We start from the raw sequence: 5,855 nt of genomic DNA on the forward strand, positions 1-5,855 counted from the left end.
ACTTTGTAGTGATTTAAATCAGAAGGAAATAATTTGATCTTTTAAACACAAATAAAGGGTTGCTTAACAACTTAACTAACAAAAGGGTTATATTTACAAAATAACCAAATGAAAGGACCGATTTGGTAATGATTTAATAAATATATGGTTGATTTGATTTAACATAAGTAAATAAGGGTTGATTTGGTAATACTTAAATCAATGGGGTTCGTTTTGGTCAGGATAATACAACTACGCGACTGATTTGATATTTTAACAGAGTGAGGGGACTGATTAGACACCTTAACACCATCGAGGGTTGTTTAGCTTAAGGGACTAATCTAGCCATTTAGACCATTACAATCGACATAAGGGTGGGTTCTCCATCTCCCATCTGATTGAAGAAGAACAGGGACGGACGGAAGCAAAAAAGTAACGGGGAGCTACAGCGGTAGTCAAGCATATCACATGGAAGGGAGAGCCGACAACCAACATCTCTGATTTATGCAAGTGGACTCGAAGAGTTGGAGGCCCAACTCGTCAAGTAGACTGGGAGTTGGTCGCGATACTTAAGTCACCTACTCGACGAGCCGGAAGACCGACTCGAGGAGTAGAGCCGCCCGGAGGAAACCCTAAATTTTAGAGGTTGCACCCTATTTAAACAACTTATATGGCCTTCACTCCAGCCTCCATCACCCTCAGATCCTATTCTCGAAAACCTAATCAATTTGTGAGTCTTCTTGTCATTCTAGTGATTTGAATCTTGGAGAATGAAGGAAATGCTTGGGGGTCCAAGAAGAAGGCAGTAAATCTAGAGTTTTGGTTGCATTTCCAGTTTGTTTGAGGTAAAAAGCTTTAACCTTCTCTTTTTGTCGCTTAGATCTTCTTTAGGGCTTTCATATTGTCATTTTTGGGTCATTTCCAAGTCACTCTCGGGATTTGAGTGCATATTAGAGTAAAACTTCAGACCTAGGAACTTTTGAGCTCAGGAAGCTCAAGGTTGTCACCTTTATTGAGCTATGGCCCTATCTCATGCATTAGGACTCTTTTATGTCTTAGTTTTGGTGTTCTAGCTTCATAACACCCATGGATGCACATAAATTTTGTAACTTTACGTGTTCTATCGACCCTAGGAGGACATATCCATGCTTTGGATGCAATAAGCCCCACTGAAATCGACCGCATGGATTTGGCATATGAGGGACTCTACGAGTTGTTCATACAACTTGGCGAGTCAGGTCGTGGTCCCCAACCTTTCTGGTTCCGAGTGAACTGTTTGAGCCTAGGAGATGACTCAGTGAGTTGTATTTGGTTTTTTGGACTCGAGGATCATAAGATTCGGCGAGTTCAGGGATGGACTTGGCGAGTAAAGCGTAAATGTCCCAACTAAGATGAAGATGGGTTCGACAAGTTCAAGGTTGAACTCGACGAGGTGGGAGTAAAATTCCTCGACTTTTATGAAGGGGAACTCGATGAGTTGATGGAACAACTCGACGAGTTGAGTCAACCAGGACATTGAGTTTGACCACAACGCTCACCTTGACTTTGACTTTGACCTGGGTGGACCCTTATAAGGGGTTATGACTTTGGAAAGGGTAATTAAGAGGAACTGTTATATGTATGAGTTTGAGAGGAGTAGATCCCGACACCGAGGAAGGTTCAGCTACTGCACGACATCGAGGGGAGTTACCTTCCAATAGAGGTGGGTCTAAGGCACCAATGTCGATCCATCAGTTGGTGATTATGTATGAGATGATTGTCTTTGTGATAATTATTGTGACAACCGTCAATTTTCGGTCAAGTCAAAGTCAACTAAAGTCAACAAGTCAAACCGGTCGACTCAATTAACCCTTGTGTACTAGGGCTTACGTTAGGTAATTACTATATAACTCATTATGCTAATGAGAAATCATCAATTGAAAAGTTCGTATATCTAGATTTCATTAACCTAAAACTATGGTAAGTAACAAACCAAACCGATAAAACAATGTTGCATACTCATCGAGAGTGTGTAGGAACCTTAAACATGGTTTAACGGAGTTTACGGACCTTGCGTTGCGAAGCTGGACACTAAAAAATGTCACAAACGAAACCTCTCCCAATCTCTTTCACTCTATCTCTCTCTCTGTTTAAAAATCTCTCCTAAATCTCTCTAAGTATGTGAAATCTCTCCCAAATCTCTCTAAGTATGAGAAATCTCTCCAAGTATGTGAAATCTCTCCTAAATCTCTCCAAGTATGTGAAATCTCCCCCAAATTTCTCTAAGTATGTGAAATGTCTCCCAAATCTCTCTAAGTATGTGAAATCTCTCCCAAATCTCTCTAATTATGTGAAATCTCTCCCTCCCAAATCTTTCTAAGTATGTGAAATCTCTCCCAAATCTCTCTAATTATGTGAAATCTCTCCCATATCTCTCTAAATATGAGAAATCTCTCCAAGTATGTGAAATCTCTCCTAAATCTCTCTCAAAAGTTCTTTTAACTTTTTATAGTCTTTCGGGCCATCCCGACCCTTAACCAGGTCAAAAACCGCTTAAAACGGGGTAAAAATGTAACGCTAGTAGATCCGGGCTAGTCAATTTAGAGATAATAGGGGTTGAAAACGACTTTTTGACAAAAGATTATTTAGAATAAATAATCTTAACCAAGTTGTAGAATATGTCTCAAGGGTTCCATACATATAAAGAACGCCGAAATCCGAGTTATAACGAAGAAGTTATGGCTCGTCGAAGTTTTTCGGCAAAACCCGCACGGCACCGGAAGACGTAAAAAGTGAATTTACGATAAAAGACTTTTTATCCTTAGTGATCTAAACCAAAGTTGTAGTATACGTTAAACCGAGAACATACAAAAAAAGAACGCCCAAATCTGACTTCGTATGAGGAAGTTATGATTTTTCTAAGATTCGGCTTAGCAGTGCACGACCCGAAACTCGAATTTGAGTTCGAACGGTTTTTGGCTTACGCGACCCAAATGAGAGTTGAAGATCTCATTAATAGGAACTCAACAGTAAAAATACAGACGAAAACGGAGTCCGTATGAAGGAGTTATGAATTCTTCGCGGTCATTTAACAGTCTAAACGCCTCCTACTGTTAAATTTGAGATCGGTCGAGAATTAGCAGACGGAGTCTAAATAAAAGTTGTAGATTTTGATTTTACCTACGCGATGAAATAAAAGAACGTCGAAAACGGAGCTCATATGCGAGAATTATGATTTTTCTAAGTTTGAAGGCTGATACACGATAGGGGTGACGTGGCACCACCAGAATTGGACACGTGGCACCACCAGAAGGCTGCCACATGCCCCAACTCGGCGAGTAGGTCTTCCAACTCGGCGATTCCATCAGTCAACACCCCTATAAATAGAGGTGTCGGGTTCCCTCACTTCCTCACACCTTCAAACCCTTCTTTCTCTCTCTAGTTTCTCTCTCTAAAGCCCCAACCCCCCCCCCCCCCCCCGCCCCTAAAGTCTAGGTAAACCCCCTAGCACCCAATGGAAGCCCCGAGGCTCCCGGAGTCCCAAGAAAAGAGCCTTTCGGCTCGGAAACGCTACTCCAGCGAATCCCAGTTTTGCGAAAAACCCGTTGTAAGTGAGCTACGCCTACGCAATTTTTAATATAGCTTTCAAATAATTATAGTAATGTTATTAGGTCCTTAAAATAATTATTTGGGATATTATTATGAGTTATAGAGTGTTTTTTAACACTTATATAATAATAATAATAAATAGACTATTAATTATTCGCTGTTAACGTTACATTAAACCCTAATGGTAATGATACTAGGTTTTGTCAGAGGAAATTGTTTTGAAATAACGAAGTGTTGTCCGAGTGCCGAGTAACCACCTTATCGGGTGAGTGCATAGTTACTTTCAGCTTACACATAGATATGAAGTATTTTATATAAATGTAGCACCTGGTTCCCGATACGTACTCCTTGTAGTTAACATTTTTAAAATAATGCATTTTTGTCTTGGACTCGGCGAGTTGATGGACCAACTCGCCGAGTAGGAGCGGGATAAGACGCATGGACTGAACTTTGGACTCATCGAGTCGGTTCTCAGACTCGGCGAGTAGACCTTGTTTGGGCAAAAACCCTAATCCGGGTGTTTGCACCCTATTTAAACGCTCTAACGTGGCCTCCTTTGTCCCTAACACTTCCAGAGAGCTAAATAGCGAAACCCTAGCCCCTTTTTGTCCTTGTGAGTGATTTTGGCCTTGTGAAGGAAGTTTGAAGCTTAAGAGAAGAAGAAGGAGGTGGAGGAGTGCAAGGAGGGGAAGTATATCCGACATCTACCCTGCAAGAGGCTTCCATTCAGGTAGAAAAGTCCCTACCTTGATCACTAGTTCATTAGATCCCCTTTTGTCCCTAAAATGGTGGTTTTCAAGCCCTAAAACACCATACTCCTTGTGTTGTGCTTGATGATCCGAAAGGACTTCAGATCTAGACCTTATGGACGTATTAGGAGTATAAAGTTTCTGTGGTTGGAGTGATTGAGGTCCCCATTTAGTGTATGACCTCATAAAAAGCTTGGATTTGCCTTTTGGAGCTTGTAGGGCCATGCATGCACGTAAAGTTTGCAACTTTACGTGATAAGCATGCCCTAGGAACATAGATCTATGGTTTGGAAGCGTTGCATGTATCAGATTTGGTCTGTATGGGAAGTGGGTCGAAAGGACTCGGCGAGTCCCAAAGCGGAACTCGGCGAGTTCTATGAAGATGGCCTTAGACTCGGCAAGTTGGAGGAACAACTCGACGAGTTCTATGAAGATTGCTTGGTACTCGACGAGTTGTTCTTCAAACTCGGCGAGTCAGATGAATTGTTACTAAGTGAGAGGGGTTTAAGTGTTGGAGGTCCAACTCTTCGTATCTTGTGACAACTGTAAAATTTCGGTCAAGTCAAAGTCAACTAAAGTCAACAAGTCAAACCGTTTGACTCAATTTGCCCTTGGGTACTAGAATTTACATTATCAAATTTCTACACAACTCTCTATTCTAATGAGAGATCATAAATCAAAAAGTGCGAACATCTAGATCTCCTTAACCAAAAACTGTGGTACGTGGCTAGCCAAACCGATAAAACAATGTTGCATACTCATCGGGAGTGTGTAAGATCCTTAAACAAGGCTTAACAGTGTTTACGGACCTTGCATTGCGAAGCCGGACACTCACAAATGCCACACTCGAAACCTCTCTCAATCGTTTTCACTCTATCTATCTCTATTTGAAATCTCTCTAAGTATGTGAAATCTCTCCCAAAACTCTCTTTGTATGAGAAATCTCTCTAAGTATGTGAAATCTCTCCCAAATCTCTCTAAGTATGTGAAATCTCTCCCAAAACTCTCTTTGTATGAGAAATCTCTCTAAGTATGTGAAATCTCTCCCAAATCTCTCTAAGTATGTGAAATCTCTCCCAAAACTCTCTTTGTATGAGAAATCTCTCTAAGTATGTGAAATCTCTCCAAGTATGTGAAATCTCTCTCAAATATCTCTCTGTATGAGAAATCTCTCCCAAATCTCTCCAAGTATGTGAAATCTCTCTCAAATATCTCTTTGTATGAGAAATCTCTCCAAGAATGCCAAATCTCTCCCAAATCTCTCCAAGTATGTGAAATCTCTCCCAAATCTCTCTCAAAAGTTTCCCGCAACTTTTTAGAGTCATTCGGGTCATTCCGACCCTTAACCGGGTAAAAAACGGCTTAAAACGGGGTAAAAACGAGAAAAATGGACATTAGGAACCGAAACCTCTTGAGAAGAGAGAAGCCTCTTAGGACCCGAAGGTCCTCTTAGGGACCGAGAGCAAGAAGGGCCGAACCCGAGAGCAAGGAACCGAACCCGAACAAGGAAGAACCGAACCCGAGCCAGGAGGAACCAAA

The sequence above is a fragment of the Lactuca saligna genome, chromosome 2, assembly GCF_052625555.1.
Source record: "Lactuca saligna cultivar CGN05327 chromosome 2, ASM5262555v1, whole genome shotgun sequence".
NCBI classification, from domain to species: Eukaryota; Viridiplantae; Streptophyta; class Magnoliopsida; order Asterales; family Asteraceae; genus Lactuca; species Lactuca saligna.